We start from the raw sequence: 22,337 nt of genomic DNA on the forward strand, positions 1-22,337 counted from the left end.
TGGGAGACGCTGCCCAGACCTGAGCGCGCGGGCGGCGGCGCAGCCGAGGGCGGGCAGCCCCGGGCGCAGGCGGGGGGTAGCGCTGGGTCCGGCCCCGCGTGATCAGTTCCCCCGTCCCGCGCCACCAGCTCCGGGGGGGCGGGGCCTGGGCTGAGCGGCCACCCATTGGCTGTGGGGCCCAGATGAGGAACTGGCTGGCCAATCACCTTCCGGCCAGAGCTGTAATTACCCCGCTGCGAGGAGGGTGTTGGACCGAGCGTGAGTAACTGTGTGTGCGCGCGCGTGGTGTGTGCTCGAGTGTGCGTTTGAATGGCTGTGTATGTGTGGAGGGCGGCGTGGAGACCCCGGAGCTCCCAAGAAACTGCAAGAGGCTGAGCCGCATATTTTTATTAAAGACCTTGCATGTAATTTAAAAATGGGAACACTGCCAAAACAGGACTGCGAAATGTGGCATATCTTAATATTTGCACTTAATGAAAGATGCTTTCAATGCCAACTGTAGTTCGGTAGAACTCTCCAGTTCCCGGGCTCAGTACCAGTATGTAAGGAAGTGCAACGACGGGCCCGCTCGATGTTACGCAGGTCCTCACCGAGCCGGCACCCCCACCGCCCGATCCTGGGGAAGCCAGGGCCTTAGAAGAGGGTGGGAGCTTCTGGCCCAGCCTCTGCCCTGGGCGGAGGTCTTGGGGGCAGGCCCCATCCCTCGTTGTGCCTCCGTTTCTTCGCTCTGAAGGGGTGGGGAGTTCCTCCCGTTTCTGCAGCGGGAAGTTCGGGAACAGAACGCACCCTGGAGCTGTCTCCGATCTGGGGTAAACTTCGGACTTACCTACATTAGGTCACAGCGAGGAAGCACGGGTTAAGCTGGCTTCACCCGATGCGGGTTATTTCGGAGAGATACATCCATCCTCCCAGGGCCAGCCCCAGGCCCCTGTCCACCCGAGTACCGCCCACGTTCCCGGAGGTGACCGCGGGCCTGGGGCTTCCGCTTTGCTTACTTCTGCCAAATAAGCACGGTGGAGGGAGCATCGCCCCCATTTTTCAGCGGAAAAAACTGTCGGGGGAAGAGAGAAGAGACTCTCCCAAAGGGTAGGTGGCTTCGGCAAGCCTGGAATTCCTTCCTTCCCGGCCCGCCCCGCACCGATGCCCCGTAGTCCGGCTGCTTGGCGGGGCGGTGGGGCTCCAGGAGCAGCGGAGGCCTAACCAGCAGGGCCCTCCCGGCCTGGGTTCGCAGAGACAAAATGGTGCGCCTCTTGGGAGCGCGTCCTGGGTGCGCTTTCTGGGAGCTGCCAGGAAGGACCTCTAGTGCTCCGTGGCTGCCGCGATCTCGAGTGGGAGGGCTTTTCCGGGGGCTCCAAGACAAGATGCTCAGCCCATCTCCTTTTCCCCGGCATCCTAGCCCAAGAGGGGCAAAAATCATCAATGACAGGGACTCCCCGGGTTGTTTAGCCTGGAGGCAGCCACACAGATGGGGGTTCCTCCCTCCATTTTGTTGACGAGGCCACTAAGCCAAAGTGGAGCGAGTTGGGATCTTAGGGAGGAGCTGAGGTCTCCCAAGCCCTGCTCCCTGGGATGTCCAGGGTCAGAGAGACTCCAAGGAGCAGAGGTACCCCAGCCAGAGGGGACTGGGCCAAGGAAATTGGGACAGAGCGCCCGATTCGATTCGTTTGGAGCGCTAGCCTTGGAGCAAACACCGTCTACACTAGGGCGCTTTTGACAGATAAGGAAACTGGGGCCAGAGAGGGTCCAGATAAAAAGACAATGGCTATCTGATAGCCATTTTTCTGATAGCCATCCAATTCACGCAGGCTTCCCTGGGTCTGTGAGCGGCGCTTGGACACTCCTGCCCCGTCCAGCGTTGCCTGCCCAGGTTGGTGGCATTTCCACTTCTCTCCCTCAGGCCTGGCGGGCTTCCTCTGAGTCTGAATTCTAATTCCCTCCGCTCTGGGGTTGTATGGCCCTGAAGGAGGCACCTCGCGTCTCTGATCCTATAACTGCGGACGATAAACGTCCCTACCGGTGCCAGGCTGTTGGGAGTAGAGGCTGGGCACGTCCAGGCGGGTCGGTGGCTCTGAGCGCGTAGCGCTCGCGGGTGTCTTCCCACTGCCTCTGGGGGGCGCGGGTGAGAGCGGCGCTTCCACCCGCTGCGGCGTGGGGCCTAGAGTGGGAGCGGAGCGGGGCGGTGGATCTGAAGCGAGGACCATGCGCCCTTTTCATCTGGGCGCCCGCTATCTGGGGTTTGCGGAGAGAGCGGGCGCCAGGCGCTGGGCAGAGGCTGGCGCGTCCACACTCTGAGTCTCCCACACTGGGTCCCAGCTACCTTCCCGACAACTGCAGCGACGAAGCCTGGTCCACGAGGCATGGGTGTGAGCAATTGGGCAGATCGTTGACGCTAAGACGCAGGGTCGGAATGGGATGCGCGAACTGGCCGGACTGGTGCTGGCCCAGGCCGGTGCCTCTGTGGTCGGTGCTGGTGGCGGGGCCGGCCAGGAGGGAAATCCTGCATGCAGGTGAGTGGTGAGGCCCAGTTTGGAGACAGAATTGCCGGCAGAGACGCAAACGGGAATCGCTGCCTTCGCGGCTTGACGCATTTCGATGCGCGGCAGGTCAGAGCGGCTCGCAGTTCACAGCCCAAGAACGGTCTCGGGCAGGGCAGGGGGAGGTCGGGATGCGCGCTCCTCGCGCTCGGGGGCTGACCCCGCAAAGTCGCCGCCTTCATTCGGGGTTTCTCGTCCTCTTGGGACCACGGTTCAAGATTTCTGGTCACTGTCGGGCACGTCCGAATTCTGGGACTGAAGGACTCCCCCATGCAGAAAAAGCAAAACGCCTCAAAGTGAATGAGTTGTCGCCTTCCTGTCTCCCCATATCTGTGAGGGCACCCCCGACACACACACATCCCAACACACAGCCATCCTTCCTGTCTCCCATCTCTGTGAGGGCACCCCCGACACACACACATCCCAACACACAGCCATCCTTCCTGTCTCCCATCTCTGTGAGGGCACCCCCGACACACATCCGAACACACGGCCATCCTTCCATGCAGGCAGTGCGCCACCAAGCCCACCGTCTCCTACTCCACTTTTGTCACTAGGCCTCCCTCCCCTCCTGCACCTGCGTGCCTCCTCTCTCTTGTATCCTGACCCACCTGGTAACTTCCAGCAAACGCTCTCCAGGGAACCCAGTGCCCTTCTCAACTGGACAGGGAGCTGCCTGACAGGGCCTAAGCCTTCCTCACCGGCGTCCCCAGTGCCTCCCTGGGGGCTGGCAGCCAGATGAGTGAGTGGGAATAATCCACAGAGTGTAGATCTGGGAGGCAAACCACAGCCGCTGGCACAGGTTTGGTTTCCTTTTAATCAAATTTTCTTTTGGAAGTTTTAGAGAATGTCCATTTTAAGTTCAAGTTTTCTCCTATTTTCTTGCTTCTTTCATCCCTCATCCAGTCTTACCTGTCCTGACCTCACCTGTGCTGCCCCACGTACCTGCTCTGGTGTCTTAATTTATAGAAACAGCGTCACATTTCACACCTCCACTACTTGTCATTTTGAAAGTATATGTTTGAGGTCAATAGCGCGCCGGCCCATGCAGCAGTGCTTATTTCCTCTTTACGCTCTCTGCACAGCCCAGCACTCGCATGTGCCACGGTTCCATTTCTATCACGTGTTTCCCCAAACCTTCGGGGTGTGGAACAGCCATGGATTCCATGCTCGCTCCGGGTCAGGGATGGCTTGTCTCCAATTCCTGAAATCTGGGTCTCCTCTAGAAGACTCAAAGCCAGAGGTCGGGATGGTGGGCTCTTCTCAAAGCCCATTTGATCATTTATCCAAAAGCTGATGCTGGCTGTGCACTCAGGGACCCTTGCTTGGGGCTTCCCTATGGGACCTGGGCCTCCTCACAGCACGGGTTCCCAGGACAAGTAGAGGAGGTCAGAGACCAAGGGAGAGAGAAAGAGAGAGAGAAGAGAAGAGAACCCTCGGCCATACTTATTGATTGGAGCAGTCACAGCTCCCAAGATTCAAGGGAAGGGACATGGACCCAGCTCTCAGAAGGAAGAATGTGGAAGTCACATTGTCAGACTGACCAAGGAGAAATACCATTGCGGTCATTCAGCCCAGGTGCCACAGGGCAGTTATTTCCCCGTTGGGAGATCTATCTGTAGGCTGCTTCTGACTCTCCGCTTTTGCAAATAACATTGGAATGAACCGACCGGTCCATCTTCCTGTAAGAGCCTGAGTTTTTCTGAGGATGAATGCCCGAGAATGGGAATCCTGGGGTGATGGATCTATACAGACCAATCTTCGCGAAGCACTTCAGAATCATTCTCCACAAGAACTGTAACTCCTTCTGTTTCCTCACATCTTCGCCAGCACTCCGTCTCATCTGACTTTTATACGTGTGACGCTGTGACGGGTATGAAGGGACACCTGGCTGTTTGGGGTGATGGGTCTCTGCTTGCTGAGAGGGTGCAGAGCTGAGCATGTTAGGAAGCTGGAGGGTTGGGTTTATATGAGACAGCTGCTGGGAAGGAGGGAAAAATGATGAATTGGGGTCTTGTTATGAAGATCCCTGCATGCCAAGCTGAAGAATACGGTTGGGTTCTTAATTTGCAAAGCAATGGGGAGCCATTGAAGGTTGTTGAGCTGGGGAGGGAGGGTTAAAGCTGGGCCCTAGGAAGAGTCATCTGAACGCCATACATATGCAGGGTGGACAGGAGATGAAGAGGTGCAAGCGGAGGTTCTTGACATGGTCCAGGGATGAGCAATAACGCCCCCTGGAGGCAGGGGCAAGCGGAGGCCCATCTCTGCTGTCTGTGGGGCCAGATCTGGTGTCGGTGGGTGTGGAGGGAGGGGGCCCCAGGCAACCCTTGGCTGTTGAACCTGGCTGTGTCTTATTTTCTCCCTTTAGCCCCTCACGCTCAGACCTGGGGAGCAGAACAGTCTCGAGACCTTCTTGTTGTCTTAGTCTGATCCCCACGTCGTCGCCAGCAGAAAACGTCCTTGCAGCTGTGAAGATGTGGCTGGGAACTAGGGCGCCTCACTCCAGCTCAGCCTCTGGCCCACTAAGGAGTGAGCAAGTCACTGCCCTTGAGGGATCTTGGTGTACCCCACTGTCGAGCGGGAACAGCAGGAATGCCCACCCCTGGGCTGGGATGTGGGGAGTGCAGATCACCACACACACAAGCCTTCTGCATATGCTGAAAGAGACCAAATGCTTTGAAAAAGATCAAAATGTTCAAAACCTACTGTGGCTTTCTTCTGGGGCTCTAGCCATTCCTTCCTTGTGAAAGACTCTCTTTAGAACCTGGAAAGAGAAGAATTTTCATCAAGCACCACACCCAAAGGCTGCGGGGGGAGGGGCGGAGCTGGGAGAGGAGGGGAGAGGGGAGAGAGGGGAAGAAGAAAGGGGGAGAAGGAGGTGAAAAGAGAGGGAAGGACTGGGTCTGAGAAGGAAGAGATGGGAGGAGGAAGGAAGAGGGGATGGAAAGGAAGAAGGAGTGGGAGAAATGGAGGGGGAAGGAGAGGAGGAAGAAGAAGGAGAAAAGAAGAGGAGGTAGGAAGAAGGGGAGGAAAATGGAGGGAGAGAGGGAAGGGGAAGTGTGCGGGAGGGATGGGAAGAAGGGGAGGGGAAGCGGGGAGAAGGGGAGGGGAAGCGGGGAGAAGGGGAGGGGAAGCATGCAGAAGGGGAGGGGAGGTATGGAAAGGAAGAGGGGAGGGATGGAAGGAGGGGGAGGGGAAAGATGTCGACCTCGGCGTTCCTGGTCGCACAGGTCTTGCAGCGACGGGGTTCAGCCTCTCCCTGCCTGGGGTCACTCATTGTCCCGGGGAGCTGTGGTGACCATGGGCACCATTCTCCCAGGGAGGGCCCACCCGGGATGCAGCCTCATGTGTGTGTCCCCTACGCCTGGCTCCCTGCAGGCTGGTGACTCCCCTGGAGCCTGGAACCGCTAGGGCGAGCTGAGAAGCCACCTCCGCTGCTGCAGTCCCTGGAAAGGGTCCCCTCCACCTGCCCATAGCCGGCCTGGGAGGCAGACGCGCCAACGTCTGGCCCCTCAGCGGGGACAGCAGCTCCAACAAAGCCACCCTAGGAGGGGACGCTGTGCCCATGGGCTGCTCCTCCCCCAACCCCAGGGGCTGGCCCCAACACCTGCCCTGTGCTAGGGCCACCAAGCTGGGCTCCCTTGCCCTCCATTCAGTGCAGGATTTCCCTCTTAACTTTCTTTCGATTTTGAAAACTTTTAAACACGGACAACAATGAAAAGAACTGGACAGAAAACACTGTCCAGCCCCCTCACCCAGGACCCCATTGCTCCCCCCCACCCCAATTTCATCGTGCGTGGCAGGCCCTAGCACACCTGCAGGTAGACTGGCTTTGGAGAACCTCTCTTCTCAGACCCCCATACGAAGGGAGAAATTCGTGAGTTTGGGTCCCAGCTCTGCCATGGGAGCAGCAGGAAGACAACGCTATTCACCGCCCTGAGCACCGCTTCTTCCTCTGGAAATCGACGTAATAATGAGGCCCCATGGGAGTGGCTGTGGTGGCTGGGGGAGACAGTGACAGTGCACACCCAACTCACTCTGCTAGAGGGACCTCTGTCCCCAGGAAACCGCCCAGAGGATGGATGCTCTGGTGATGACTTTCAGAGGTGTTATGCCAAAATCAGGCACTGGAGGTAGACGGGTCTTGCACTCAGCCACAGCCCGCTGGACGCCAGCCTCTCCTGGTCTCTGTGAAGATACGTGAAGCTGTGGTCACTTTAAGGCTCCGGGTGTGGGAATATCTGGTTTTAATATCGAGAGCACCTCGAGGTGGGTAGGTTTTGGTTTCCACAATGGAGCACAGATTTGTGCTCTGAGTTCCCCAAATCACAGGGGACCTGCAGCCAGCTCGGGCTGCCTGTGACCTTGATTAGAAGTGACTTGGGGTTGGAGGAACAAGGTTGGAACACAGGGTTGGGGCAGCCACGGTGGAGGGAGCCTTTTCCCAAGTACCCGGAGGGAAGTTTCTGGAAACCACAGCCGGCCAGCACAGGAGCCCCACCAGTCTAGACGCTTGGCCCTGTTGGTCTTGGAATGGACGCCGTGACCTAACGGCACTTCCTTGCATCGGGGCAGCACATGCTCGGGGTGCTGGGGAAATGTTTGGTGCAGGCATCTCTGGTTAAGTCTGGAGGAAAATTCCAGGCTTAGCAATCCTTTCTGTAGGAGGGGGCTTGGGAGGGCTGCAAGAGGTGGGCAGGGAACAAGCCCCCCACCCCCACATTGGAGGTGGACGGAGGTCAGAAGCTTCAACAGGTTTGGCAACCACTTTCCACGTGAGCCTGGCTGTAGACCCCATGCTGGACTCCTCGTGAATGCTCACAAAACCCCACAAGGACTTGGGCCTGAAGATGTCCCCTCTCACCGCCCCCCTACCCCCACCCCAGCTTATTCCCTGCAGCAGGATTTGTAATCTCAAACAATGGAAAGAGCCTTCATGCGGATCGGCAGCTGTGACGCACACAGGCGTTCATCATCACACTGGCGTGTTATGCAGCTGGGAGAAACAATGGTGTGCACTTGCTATGGGGCCGCCCCGAGGACCCATTGAGGTAATCAGACAAGTAGAGGACAGGAGGTGAGTAAGGGGTGGGGGCTAACGTCCATTGGCACCTCCATCAACATCAGAACCATGTGTCGACATGTGCATTTACGGTTGATGATGTGTATATCTATCCTGGGTTGAATTGTGTCCTACAATTCACATGTTGAAGTCCTAAGCCCCAGGACCTCAGAAGGTGACCTTATTTGGAAATAGGGTGGCTGCAGATGTAATTAGTTCAGATGAGGTCATGCTGGAGATGGGTGGGCTCTGATCCAACATGACTGGTGTCCTTACAACAAGGGAAAATGTGGACACAGACACGCACCCAGGGAGATGCCGTGGGAAGACGGAGGTGGAGGTGGGGACAGTGCTGCCACAGCCAGGGACCCACCAGCAGCTGCAGAGAGGCCTGGGCCTCATCTTTCCCTAGAGCCTCAGAGAGAGCCTGGCTCTGCTCACAGCTTGATTTTGGCTTCCAGAACCATGAGATAATACAGTCCTGTGGCTCTAAAGCACCCGGCATTCCTTGGCTCCTGCAGCCCCCGGACATGGTTATCTGTGGGCAGGGATGACAGAACCTCCCTGCAGCAGAACCAGGTGTGGAAACAGAGGTGGGACGACCTCTGCCTCTCTGCACTGTTCAGAACTTCACGGTTTGAGTTTTGTACCAAGTGCAAGTATTAATTTTTTAAAATGCTGCTCTTCTTGAAAAAAAAAATGGAATGGAAATACTAAAAAGTCACCAAAGAGATAACTTGGAGGTGATCAGGGGTGTCTGGCCCTTAGTAGAAGCTCACAGAGGCTTGGGGTACAAGGAGGCTGCCCAGTTGTGGAAGGAGAGTAGATGATGTGGAAGAGAGGTGTGGGGGTCCTGAAAGACTGGGAGGGCCCTCCAGGTTCACATGTGCAGGTGCGTGGGGTCGGAGCAGGGCAGCAGTTTCACATCCCATGGACCCACCGATGTGAAACTGAGGGAGAGTCAGGGCGTGGCCATGGAGGCCCCGGGGTAGCCCCCTTACCTACTGGAGGAGGCAGGAACGGTGGGCTCTGCACCAGGCCCACCAGACCCACCAAGTCTGTTCTGCCACCCTGAGCCTCCACTTGGACTCTCTGAGCCTCAATTTCTTCCTCTGACAAAGGAATGAACACGCACCCACACCAGCAAAAAAGACAGTTCATGCAACACCTTGCCTTGGGCACCCCCCGTGTCCCCACAAGCTGAGGTGGGGCACAGGTTACTGGCACAGCCCCCCGAACCCAACGTGTGTGAACCTGGCCCATGCCTCATGGTGCCCAGGCTGCCCCTGTGGGCCGTCAGGGTCTCTGCCTTCACCTCAACCTTCTTTTCCCACAACAAAAATGGCTTTTTATAGTATATAAATCCATGCTCAACACAGACAACCGGACAGATCCTCCACGATGCGGAGATAACAGGCCATCTGGAAAGCACCGCTCTGAGACCCCCGTCAGCATTCTGGGATGGTCTCTCCCAGCGTCTCTTTAGGCAGACAAAGGCCTAAACACACACACACCCCACACTCACCGACACCCACAGACCCATCCCTCCACACCCCCACACAGTCACATAAACACACCATCCACACCTGCACCCACACAGCCCCACCTGCACACACACCCACACCCCCGTCCACACATCAACATACCCACACACACCCATCCACGTCCACACATGCCCGAGCACACAAACACAATCTACAAACCTATACACACAGACCCACACCCTTGCCTTAATACACACACATATGAAAACACATGCCTGTCCACACCGACACAACCCCTTATGCATACCTCTCCCCATAAACCCCTCACACATTCCCCCATCTACACTGACACACGTCCCCGTATACACACCTCACCCATAAACCCCTCACACACTCCCCCATCTACACCGACACACATCCCTGTATACACACCTCCCCGTATACACACCTCACCCATAAACCCCTCACACACTCCCCCATCTACACCGACACACGTCCCCGTATACACACCTCACCCCTAAACCCCTCACACACTCCCCCATCTACACTGACACACGTCCCCGTATACACACCTCACCCATAAACCCCTCACACACTCCCCCATCTACACCGACACACGTCCCCGTATACACACCTCACCCCATAAACCCCTCACAAATCCCCCCAAACACACACACACCATAGGTCCACATAGATGCCCACACAGCCCTACCCCCTTGACATGCCCCCACAGCCATACATCTTGCCATGCCACCCAGATGGACACTAGGTCCCACTCCCACCCATGGGGTCACAGGCTCTATGTGGTCCATCAGGAACACACGCACTCCCATCCCATCCCCCTCCAAAACCCGCATCGCCAGCCCGATGTCTTTACGCATTGCTCTTCCTCTCCATGCTCAGCGAATCCTGCAGAGACACAGAGCAACGCAGGCATGCGTGGCTGCAACGTACAGGCAGTTGGATTTCGGGCTCACTGTTCTCCGTGCATTCTATCCATGACACACATTCTTCTGCCTGTTTCTTTCCCACCCAGTGGGCCCTGGAAATCCCTCTCTGTCTTCTGGTTCAGCCTCCACTCCCTGTTTAGTGGCTGCACTCATTTCCGTGGTGGTGGGGGGTACATTTCTGCATCTCCCTATTCACGGGATTCACCCTGTCTTCAGTGCTGATGACGGCAGAGCCCTGCAACCGCATGGGCCTGGGAAGAAACCTGCTGCTGCCTCCTTAGGCGCTGGTGCTGCTGTTTCTATGGGAGAGATTCCTGGGTGTACTACTGATGGGCCTAATGGGCTGGGTGTGTGCACTCACTGATGTTACTCCAATTTTCCAGATTGCTTTTCCAAAAGACTGACCCTCCTGGGCCTTCCACCAGCGCCGTAGAGGACACGTCTCCCCCCTCCTCTGCCTATAGGTAGCACACCTCCTTCTTGAGGCTTTGCCAGACTGAGGAGTGTAAGCAGTGGCCACTCTCCGGGTGTAAATTCGTCTTTACTCAAAGTCGGGGACTGGTGAGTTGCAGTGAATATGTCACTGGCACCCACCCTTCTGGAGCCCGGTGTGGGTGGGTGGGCAACTCAGGATGGGAAGGGAGCCCTGCATCTGCAGTGGGTGTGGCAGGGAGGGTGGGGAGGGCACTGCTGAGAGTCAAACTGGACTCCTCCTCCTGCCTATCCACTCCTCCCTACCCCCAGGCTCCTCTAAGCACCACACCATCTGCCGCACCCCCTGCTGGCTGCCGAGATTGTCATCAGACGGAGGACAGAGATGACATCTGTCTGCACCCCAGCTCAGGGCTCTGCGCACAGTAGGTGCTGGCATTTGAGCGGGCAGAGGCAGTCGGCCCCGTCTCGTGCCAGTGGCCTGCGGAGACCGTTACCTCCTCACTGCCAAGAGCTGGTCGTCCCAAACCAGTGAGCTTTTCGGCAGGTCCCAGAGGGGTGAAATATTTGCCGGCTGGAGGGGTGAACTCAGGCCACATCATCGCCCACCCATCTATCATCATCTACGGGAATCTCTGCTCCTCCAGAGCTGCTGGAACGCAGAGGCTTGGCCTGGGGAAGACCGGAAATGGAATCGTCTGCATGCTACGGCACCCCCCCGCAGAGCCATTTCTCATTCCAGGGCCCTGCACAGCGCATCTGTTCTGACGTCTGCAGGACAAGTTTGATAACTGAAGTGTGAGAAGGATTTTGAAGGAGACAAGGCAAGAATCAAACTTTCTCTCCCTGCCCCACTCAAACTCTCTTATGGCTGTGTGTAGACAGGGTGGGAGGAGAAGCACCCTCCCCACCAACATTCCTGATGGAAGGCCCCCTAGACCTCAGGCAGAGAGTGGAGGCTCCCCAGACCTCAGGCGGAGAATGGAGGCCCCCTAGACCTCAGGCAGAGAGTGGAGACTCCCCAGACCTCAGGTGGAGAATGGAGGCCCCCTAGACCTCAGGCAGAGAGTGGAGGCCCCCAGACCTCAGGCGGAGAATGGAGGCCCCCTAGACCTCAGGCAGAGAGTGGAGGCCCCCAGACCTCAGGTGGAGAATGGAGGCCCCCTAGACCTCAGGCAGAGAGTGGAGACTCCCCAGACCTCAGGTGGAGAATGGAGGCCCCCTAGACCTCAGGCAGAGAGTGGAGGCTCCCCAGACCTCAGGCGGAGAATGGAGGCCCCTCAGACCTCAGGCGGAGAATGGAGGCCCCTCAGACCTCAGGCGGAGAGTGGAGAGCATCCCTCAGACCTCAGGCAGAGAGTGGAGGCCCCCAGACCTCAGGCAGAGAATGGAGGCCCCCAGACCTCAGGCAGAGAGCAGAGGCCCCTGAGACCTCAGGCAGAGAGTGGAGGCTCCCCAGACTTCAGGCGGAGAATGGAGGCCCCTCAGACCTCAGGCAGAGGGTGGAGAGGGTCCCTCAGACCTCAGGCAGAGAGTGGAGGCCCCCAGACCTCAGGCAGAGAGCAGAGGCCCCTGAGACTTCAGACAGAGAGTGGAGGCCCCTCAGACCTCAGACAGCAAGTCCTGCTGGGTGGCTCTGCAGCTGCAGCCTGGGCTCCGGGCTAGCTACGACGCTGAGTTTTGTCTGTGAAACACCAAAGACCAATCCACATGCACCTGGCCTTAGTCCACCTGGACTCGTAGAGTTCCACACACTTGGTGGCATAAAAAACAGAAAGGTACTCTCTCCCAGTCTGGAGGCCACAAGTCCAAAGTCAGTAATACCAGGTTGAAATGAGGAGTCAGCAGGGCTGTGCCCCACGGGAGGCCCTCAGGGGGACTCCTTCTTACCCCTTCCAGTCCCTGGTGGCTCTGGGCGTTCCTTGGCTTGTGGCCACATGGCTCCAAACTCTGTCTCTGCCTTCATGTGGCCTTCTCCTCTGTGTGTCTGTGGCCAGGTCTCCCTGCCTCCCACTCATAAGTATATATGTGATTCCTTTTAGGGCCTACCTGGATGCTCCCTGTTAATCTCAAAATCCTTACCTAATCGCATTAGCAAACACCCTTTCCTGCAAAAGGTAACATGTACAGGTTCTAGGTATTAGCACCTGATATCTTCAGGAAATATTACTATGGTTTGAATGTTTGTGTCCCTCCCAAATTCATGTTGAAACTTAATTCCTAGTGCAAGGATATGACAAGCTAGGGCCTTGGGGAGGTAAGAAGTGCCCTTATAAAAGGGCTTAAGGGGGCGAGTTCACTTTTTTTTGTGGTCCTTCTGCCATGTGAGGATGTTGCAAGAAGATGCCATATTAGCAGCAGAGAGCAAGCCCCCGTTAGACACCGGATTTGCTGGCACCTTGATCTTGGACTTCCCAGCCTCCAGAACTATGAGAAATACTTTTCTGTTCTTTATCAATTACCCAGTCTATTTCGCTATAGAAGCAAAAAGGGATGACAGCAGACAGTATTCAGCCCTAAATGCTCATTAGCCTCCAGTGCAGTAGCTTGGGCCAGGGCCCCTCCAAAGTTATGTAGCGTAGCAGCTGTTTGCTCCTTTGGCCTGGGTGACGCTACCCCAGGGACTGCAGAAAATGCAGTTTTGAGCCAGAGAACAGAAATGTTGACTCATCTAGGAATCAGCCTGGAAAACTAGTTCAAAGGGAGGTTCCCAAACAATGGCCCAATGTAGAAAACTCCTAACAGGGATCATTTTGCTGCCGCTCACATACCTGTCCTGACAGGGAACTCACTACTATACAAGGTTACTCATGTTTTTTGCTCCTACTACCCACTTGACGTAAGCCTGTAACGACGTGCAGAAAGACAGTGCTTCCGAGATGCTAGAAAGGGACCCCAGGAGTGCAGAGGCCAGCTGTTCGAGAACATCTGAGAGCTGACTGGGTGTAAGGAAGAGGCAAGCTCCAGGCTAGTGCCCACCCTTCGGGCTGACGCCGGCTGGACCCAGGCTGACCAATTATAAGGACAAGAAGGTAAGTGGGGATCTTCCATGACAAGGGCCAGCAGAGAGCCTTGGGAAGAGGCGTGATGCATCTAATGGGGTCTCAAGCTGTGCATTGGGGTCCCTTCCTTTGACAAGACAACCTCCTCCCGCCATCTTCAGTGCATCGGAGAAGCCGCAGTGTGGCAGCATGGCTGGGTTTCTCAGAAGCCAACAGGGAGGGGTGGGCTCAGGGGATGGGAAGGAGGTGGTCTGAGTGTCCTCTAACCCTGAACTTCAGTCTCCCTGTAGGCTGGGAGCCTAGCCCGAGCCCCTGTGGAGGTATCTGGGGTGGGGGATAATCACGTCTCCCACATCTCGACTTCCTTGGCCTCTTCTCCCTGTGTCCCCTCTTGGTGGTAAGCCCACTCGGGGCTGGCTACAGCCCTCCTTGGGGACAACTACTCGCATTGGCAGGAGGCAGGCAGGAAGGGGGACCCCTTAGTGGGGGCGACAGCTGGATGGATGACTGGGCTCCCATCAAATCTGACACACTTATCACCCAACTCCACAGAAGACCCAAAGCCTGTGCTGCCAGAGAGGACAGGGTGGCAGCAGCTCTCTGAACACCCCAGGCCTGAGAAGAAGGAGTGGGCCCCAGTCCAGCCGGGACCCCCGTTAGATTCCTCTAGACAGACGCAGCCCCTACGACAAGCCTGGAGACCTGCGCCACCTTTAGGGGAACGAGTCTGTTGCACTGCGGTCTCTGACTGCCCTCAGCTCTACACGGCCCAGCATGAATCCCTGTGTTTGTGATTCTTAGCAACCGACAAAGTTTCATTTTGTCCCCACCAGTCTATTCTGAGCATCCCAGAAGGGATCATTTGGACCGGGCTGGGGTGGGAAGGGCAACCACCGCATGGGACATTTGCAAGGTGGGGCCTGGTTTTCAGTCCACGGTGCCCCCAGAGGACTCACAGCACCAAGATGAAGATGGGGACAGACACCAGCTTTAAAATAACCCCAAATAAATTTACCCACAAACCTTAGTGTCCAAATCACCCTACATTACATTCTCAGGACCAGGCGAGGACGTGCTAAAACAACACAGCTCCTTGGACCTGAATTGTCCGGGCCAACCGTCTGTCAATGAACCAGATTTTGCTGGAATTCTCTCGCTTCTTTAGCACAGTGGAAGTATTCATCTAAGGTTAATTTATTCTGAAGGCTTAAAAAGGCAAAGTAGAGCTGCTCCGGGATGAACGTCCTGTCCCAAGGCCGCCACCTCCAGGAAGTTTGTGGAACTGACTTGAAATAACAACACCCTCCTTGGACAGAGATGCGGAAATGTGCATTTTCCCTCTTAAAACTCCCCTGTGCCTGTAATCCCAGCACTTTGGGAGGCCGAGGCGGGCAGATCACATGGTCAGATCAATCAAGACTAGCCTGATCAACACGGTGAAACCCCATCTCTACTAAAAATACAAAAATTAGCCGGGTGTGGTGGTGGGCGCCTGTAGTCCCAGCTACTCAGGAGGCTGAGGCAGGAGAATCGCTCCAACCTGGGAGGCGGAGCTTGCAGTGAGCTGAGATCGCACCACTGCACTCCAGCCTGGGCGACAGAGCGAGACTCCGTCTCAAAACAACAAAACAAAACAAAACTCCCCTGCACCTCCACACCCACACCGTTTCTATGATACACATGATATCTTAATGTTTCCGATGGGCCTACGAAGGAGAGGAACTGAAGTGAGCTTTAAAAATACTTCTTCCTCGTTCCTAAAAATGCTAATCAGACCATCTCGAGGGGAATCCTACATGCACAGCCGCCCCCTTTCCTGCCCCCAAATATGCAACCTGAATCTGACAGCAATGACCCAGGGCTCCTGGCAGGCCCGGCCAGCAGGTGAGGTTGGGGGTGTGGGGGATGGGGTGGGCAATACAGCACAGGGTCCTGTGGTGTTCACATAGTCCTCCCAGCCAGGAATGTATCATCCCCACGGAGGCAGTGCCTCTTCTATCCTCATTTCATAGACTACAAATTCAGGCCTGGAGGAATGAAGTCACTTCATTTATTTGCTCAGTCATTTGTCTGACAACTACTGATGTAATGCAGTCAACAGGTGAGGCCCTGTTCTGGCCCCAAGAGAGATCCCAGAAGGAGCACAGCCCTGTCCTTGCCCACATGGGAAGACAGGCCAGGCACTCTTTAGGATCCAATCACACACAAATGACAGGAGTGCAGGGCACAGGAGCAGACTTGGGCCCCAAGTCTCCTTCTGGCTCATGCTTTGTGGTTCTACACAGCAGGGAAGCAGTAGGGTCCCTGACCCCCTTTAGAATCCATCAAAGACTTTATTATTGCCACTTCTGTGTTCAAGTCAAGCAGCCGCAAAATTTCAGTAGCTGCAATGCTGCTTGTCCTCTGTTGTTTCTTTGCCTGCAATTAGTGCAGAAAGCCAACAGGGGGCAGTGACTAGCCTGGCTGTCCCATGGGGACATCTGAAGTGGAAAATAGCTCACTTCCATTTAATCTTCATCTGAAAGCAATAAGCTGATGTGAAGTTTAGAGAACTAACCTAATTAGGAATCATTTGCAGGGTCTCTGGAGCACCAGCTTCCTGAACTTCACTCTTCCCCACATATGCAAAGGGAGCACCACTTAATGAAATGGCAATTGAGGAGGCAAAGACTGAAGGAGGCTAACAATCAGCAAATGGAGATTGAGGGATTGCTGAGACTTCAGTCCAACAGGGTCCCTCTACAGGAGGGAGAAACTGGGGTCCACGAAGGGCAGAGGATGATCTCAGTGCCCTCTGAGGGGCAGCCCAAGCAGGGAAGAACCCACTCCCTGGTCAGCACCTGTAGAGTTCACATAGATGCTCTGACTGAATACAGCTTTAAAGTGTAATTACAAGATGAGGCTGTGATGGGCCCTTGACAGCAGCATCACTTGGGGGGAGCAGGCTTCTCTGGTCCACAGAGGCAGGACTTCCACCAGGCGGGGAGCTTCTTCAGGAGGGGCAGGGAGATATTTTGCCTGCCTCTTATTCATTTAATGCCTGGGGAGGGGCCTCAGCCCTGCCCATCATCACAATTCTAACTCAAAGTCTCCAGAAACAACCCCAGCCTCCCGCCTTTACCAGGAGGCAGATGTATGGTTGCTGGGAGATACTGATGCCATAAGTCTGCCAACAGCCACCTACAGCTTGCTCCCGGCTCCCCAGGCTGGGTGCAGGTCTCAGGCCTTGGTGCCACCCCCACCCCCAGATTGGTAAATGCCAAGCCAACCTCCGAGGTCCATTGTCTCTCTGATCCTCAGTTTTCTCAATGGAAAAATAGACATAGTCACGCTGTAGTGAGGGTGACAGGAACCAAGACGATGACAGAGCCTTTCCCTCCTCTGCAGCGTTGGTGCACAGGCCAGTGGTCCCAGACTGTCCATGCTACTCAGGTCCTTCCACCTCCGCACCCCACAGCTCACCCCCAGCCCTTGAGGCTGTGCTGCAGCAACTGACACGTTTCCAGTGAGAGGAGGCTGCCCCTTCCCCAATACCAAAGGGAGAAGTCTGGGGTGGCCTGGCCCTCCCAACGCAGAGAGCGCACCCAGCCTTGCTGCACCCAGCCCAGGAGGAACTGAATGCTCCAGGTGTGTGCTGTGCCAGGTACTGGGTGCCAGGTGCTGGGTGCCGGGTGCTGGGTGCCAGGTGCTGGGTACTGGGTGCATGATGTGCTGGATGCTGGGTGCCGGGCCAAATGGTCTCCCTGCACCACCGGGCTGGATGCTTGGCGACCCCAACTGCTTCCAGGGCCTTTTCTTGGCCAAGCTGATGCAAAAGGATTGAAACCAAAAACCTCCTGAAAGCAGGCGGAGAACTGGCACTGAAGGATGGATGGGAGCCAGTCAACTCCCGGTTACCCAGCACACGGCCCTCATGGTCCCTTAGAGCCTTCCACCGACTCCACTGTGAAGGAAAACTGAGCCCCAGAAAGGAAGGAGTTGGCCCGATTTCCCAGTGCTGAGGCCGAGCTGGGCGGGACCTCCCAGCTGCAAACCCAGCCTCTTCCCTTGCGCAGGGAGATCGGCACCTGCAAGAAGGGGACTGGGCAGGTGCCTGAGGGCCGTGCATGGAGTCCGCCTTTCCTGTAGGGGATTTCGTTTAGATCCCCGGAGGATGTGCTGTGCTGCACAGGAGTAAACGCGGTTGAGAAAAGGAAAAATAAACCAGAAAGGCGAGGCCAGCAGGGGCCCTGGACTGCCACGCTCAGGGGCCACCCAGTAACTGCGCCCGGACCACATGCTATCCCACCCCACGGAAGTAGCTGCCTTTTGTTAAATTGCTACGAATTATCTCCGCCCCTTGCCTCTCTGGGATCTCAAAGACCCTCCCCCAACTTCTCAGAAGGACGTTTCGCTGCTGCTCCAGGGCCCCACAGACCCCGACAAGACTTGGTCCTGAGCCACTGCCGCACAAGGTTGGCGCAGGGAGGGAAATGGCGGGTGCAGTGCCTGCCCTGCAGGGCCCAGAACCTCCAGCATCCAGCGGTGATGTGCGCCCTTGCTGAACTTGGCTTCCCTTGAAATCCTCCGTTGGGTCTAGTAAATGGTGGGGCCCCTCCCGCACTCATTCATTTGTTCCTTCATTCCCAATCTGTCTGTGCTGGGCAAAGTTTGATGAGTGAGGCTGTAGCTGTGAACAAGTCAGAACAGTTTGTGGACGTGATACGAACGAGTGAAGCAACGTGCAAGATTACGATCTATCGTGACAGGTAACCCTGGAGCCAGGCTCACACCCAGGCTTTGCCAGGAGAAAGCAGAGGTCCTCCTGGGAGGTGGTGGCATTCACCCAGGGCCACCAACCAGAGGAGGCAGAGGCTGGATTTACCTTAGGGGGCTCAAACCATCCTAACAGCTCCCAGGGCCAGAAATTCCTGTTCACTCCCCTGAAATTTAAATATCCAGGGTCATCCCCGGGGGAAGGAAGGGTTGAGGCCAAGAGGACAGAGGCGTCCCCAAGCCAATTATCTTCCAAAATGGGTGACACTCGTTTTGGGTCATTTTGGGTCAAAATGGGTGACCCCAAGCCAATTATCTTCCAAAGTGGGTGACACTCAGCCCTGCCTGGTGCTGTCTGAGCACTCACAGACACGACACCCTGCCTTGCTTTTCCCAAGCGTGGCTGCCCATTTTATAGAAGCAGCCCAGGCAGAGCCAGGGAGTCCAGAGACAGCAGATTATCAGTACTCCAGGGGACTTAAACTGTCTTCGTGTCGCCGGGTGGGGCTGCTCGGACCCATACTTAGTGAGCCAATTCTGTATCTAATCGCTTGCAGCAGCAAACCAAGCAAATCTGACAACTGCTCCAGCCGGGCAGAGGCTCTCCCAGGTGCCCCTGCAAGCTCCACTCCCCAGGACCTGATCTGGCATTTTCACGAATGGAAGTCGGCCAGACAGTGCTCCCTGGAGAGTGGAGGAGGTGTGGGGAGACTTGGTCTTCCTCTTCTCAGCCCTGGCACCATGCCCCCAACCAGGTTGTTCTTTGGGACTGGACCTGCAGCAAAGGTGGGGGCATTGCTGCACTTCCTCCTCCTCCCCAGTCTCTGCCTGGCTGTGCAGAGACTTGTTCCCTCCGGGGAACCCAGTGCTCCCCACGCCGGCCTTCAAGCTTGTTCAACCTCGAATATGACCCACCGCTCTTTGAGCCAGTCCTGGCTCCAGGAGGCGTTCCATTTCCCCACTGTCCAGCTATTCCTTGGACTGGGAGGTGCATCCCAAATGGCTGACTGGCCTCCGAGTGAAGTGCACCCGCTTCACTGTGTTTAGTGGATTTTGCTGAGTGACCTGAGCCTCAGGTTCCTCTTCTGGAGAATGGGTATAATATGATGATCCCGAGCCGCCTCTGGTGGTGTGCACCTGTAGTCCCAGCTACTCAGGAGGCTGAGGCTGGAGGATCGCTTGAGCGCAGGGGTCGAGGCTGCACGGATCTGTGATGGAACCGCTGCAGTCCAGTCTGGGTGACAGAGCGAGGCCCCATCTTAAAAAAAAAAAAAAATTACTAAAGAGCTCTATCTACCTCAGCGCTGCAGCTGGGACCAACACTATCCTCCCCACCCATCCCAGGTCGTGGTGGTTGCCGGCAAGGCGTGGCTGGTCCAGGCACAGACTCAGCCCCGCAGGCATCTCTGAACCCCTCCGCCAACGGGGAGTAGGGAGAGCAGGCCTGAGGATGCCTCACTGGCCCTGAAGCGCCTGCACTGCCCATTCCAGGCCTCGGCTCCCCTCCCAACACTGATCCCATGTGCACCAAGTCCCAATGCTGTCCTGTCGCTGGGGCCGCAGGGACCGCTCTCTCCTCGTCTCCTCTTAGGAGCTCTAACCCCAAACTCAGCTCCTAGACTCCTTCCGACAAACTCCAGGCGCTGCCTTAAAGCGCAGGCATCTCCACTGTTCCCAGCACCTGGGAAGTGGCTTTCGTGTCGCTCACAGCTCAGATGCCCAGTCCCCTTCCCTGACCTCAGATCGTACGGGAACGTTCACTTTGCGCTTTAGGCCATCCCACCCCAAAAGCTCCCTGGGAGAGCCACTGTTTGCTTCACTGCTTCGCCTAAAACCGAAAACCCGCGGCTCACAGACCCTCCATCCCATCCGCGGACTGAGAAACGAATCCGAGCCCGCGGCTGCACGTTTGAATCCCGCAAAGCGTTTGAATCCCGCAAGGCCACTGTGAGCCGGTCCTGAAACCCCAGGGAAAGTCGGAGTTTGGGGGCGGGATCCTTGCCCTGTGTGGGTTGGGAAAAGACGGTGGGATGACGGTAGAGGACACTCAACACCCCCGACTCACACCCTTCAGAGCAGAGCTCTGACCTGACCTCCTCCAGGCAGTCTTCCCGGCTGCGTCCTGCCCTATCTCCTCCTCCCCAGCTCCGCGTTTGCAGCCGCGCTGGGCTGCGCGCAACTGGAGCGCCAAGTTGCGTCCCCTGAGCGCTGTTCCCGCCGCGCCCGGTCTGACCGCGTGTGCTAACCCAGGCGTCTGCCACCGCGAAGCTGCGAGTTGTCTCGGGCCCTCCTGGAGCTGCGGGCGACTCCTCGAGAAACTCAGAGAGCCCAGGCGCACCGCGGGCCACACGGCTCATCCCCAGGCGTCCTGTTAGCCCCATTTTATGGAGGAAGACTGAGGCTTTGGGGTGCATGGGACCCGCGGTTACCCCGCAAACACAGGCGCCTACGAAGACGCTATCGCGAGCCGAACAGTCTGGAGGAACCGCATTCACTGCAGCTCCTCCACTGGGTTTCCGCGTCCTCGCTGGCCTAACTGCGTAAATACGCCCTCCTCGGACGCAGGCCGGGTTCGCCGAGAAGTCCTGGCGGCGAAAGAGCGCAGGCAGCCAGCTCAGCACGGCCCCCATCTGCCTCCCCAGCCACGCCATCCCCTCCCTCCCCCGACGCCACCCCTCCCCTCCCTCCACACCACCCTTCCCTCATCCTACACCACCCCTCCCCCCACGCCACCCCCTCCCTCACCCTACACCACCCCCCCCCCCCACGCCCCTCCCCGGCTGCCGCCCGCGTGGAGGCGCCCCGGGTCCCGGGTTCCCGAGAGCAGCTGGGGGTCCAAAGGCGCCAGCACCGAGGGCGGGCGGCTTCCCCCGCGGGGTCCTCCTGGGTCCTCCGCCCGTCGCCACCCCTCAGCCCACCCCGCCCGCAGCATCTACGCATTTTAAGCCGGATAAGGCTCTTCATTCCCTGTTTGTCTGGATTTCTTTCTCGGTTGCTCAAGGCTCTGGTGTAACCTCTCCAGGAAAGGACACCGATGGCCGCGCCTCCGCCCCACGACGCTGCGGACGGCGAGCCGACTCCCCCTACCCAGCCGCCTGCCCGCTACCGGCGTCGGTGCGCGCTTTGGCTCCGGGAAACGCCTGCCTCCAGTCCGTCTAGCGGGGCGTGTGCGACTGCAGCCCCCGCGGGGACGTGGGCGCCGACAGCTGGCGAGTGACTGCCGCGGCACCGTTCCCGAGGACCCATCGCCTGTCCCGAGGCCACCCTCCCAGGCAGGAATTACTGTCTGTCGGCCCAAAGCCCCCGCCCCACCCGCCTCCCCGTTTCAAAGTTGGGGAAAGTCCACACCGCGACAGAGCGAGCAGATTTGGACGTGGCCGAGTGCCAGGTGCGCACGATTGGTCTTAAGAGTTTAGGGGAAAAAAGCACGGGGGAAACCACACGGGGCCTGGCGCGCTCTCGTTTCCCACCACTGCCCCCTTCCCGGGCACCCTGGGCCGCCTCTGTCGCCCGTCCCGCTTTCTTCTCGTCTTAGGGCCGGCCTCGGAGCACCGGATTCCCCAGAATGACCTGCCGCAGCCAAGCCCTGGCGGTCGCCGGCTTGCGCTGGGTTTGGAGACGCGGTCTCTGACGCTTGGCCTTGCGGCCCTACCCGTCGGTTCCGGTCCCAAGAATGGTGCCCTCCTGTGCCTCGGGCCTTTCCCGGGGCGCAGGGCCGCGGCAGGAGCGACATCCCCTCCTGCACCGTGGCCTACCTGGGTCCCCCTTGCACCTCTGCTCGGGGCAGCCCTGAGCCTCGATTACCCAGACGACGCAGCTGAGGCTCTCGAGGTAACGGGAGGCTGTGGGAGTGAGGTCGCAGCCCGGCTCCCTCCTTAGTTCCGCCACCCACCCCTTCGGTAGTAACGCCGTTCTCAAAATGGGCCCAGGGCCCCTTCCGGCCAAACACAGCCTGGACTCCTGGGCAGAACCCGAGCGCGGCAGAGGTGGCACGAAGGCCGGGTTGCAGGGGATCCGGCCTCTGCCCAACTGCCCCGGAATCTGGGCTTGGGGCAGACGGGCTGCGCCACTGGGGACCACGCTACCCCACTGAGCTGGCGCTCCCCCTCGGCCAAGGA

General features: G+C 57.5%; 1 protein-coding gene across 3 annotated transcripts in view; it reads left to right on the forward strand.

The window, feature by feature from the left end:
• Nucleotides 1-22,337, forward strand: part of LRPAP1 (LDL receptor related protein associated protein 1) — a 768,843-nt gene that overhangs the window by 311,702 nt on the left and 434,804 nt on the right. The window lies entirely within an intron of this gene.

This window comes from Macaca thibetana, chromosome 5 (genome assembly GCF_024542745.1).
Source record: "Macaca thibetana thibetana isolate TM-01 chromosome 5, ASM2454274v1, whole genome shotgun sequence".
Classification (NCBI taxonomy): Eukaryota; Metazoa; Chordata; class Mammalia; order Primates; family Cercopithecidae; genus Macaca; species Macaca thibetana.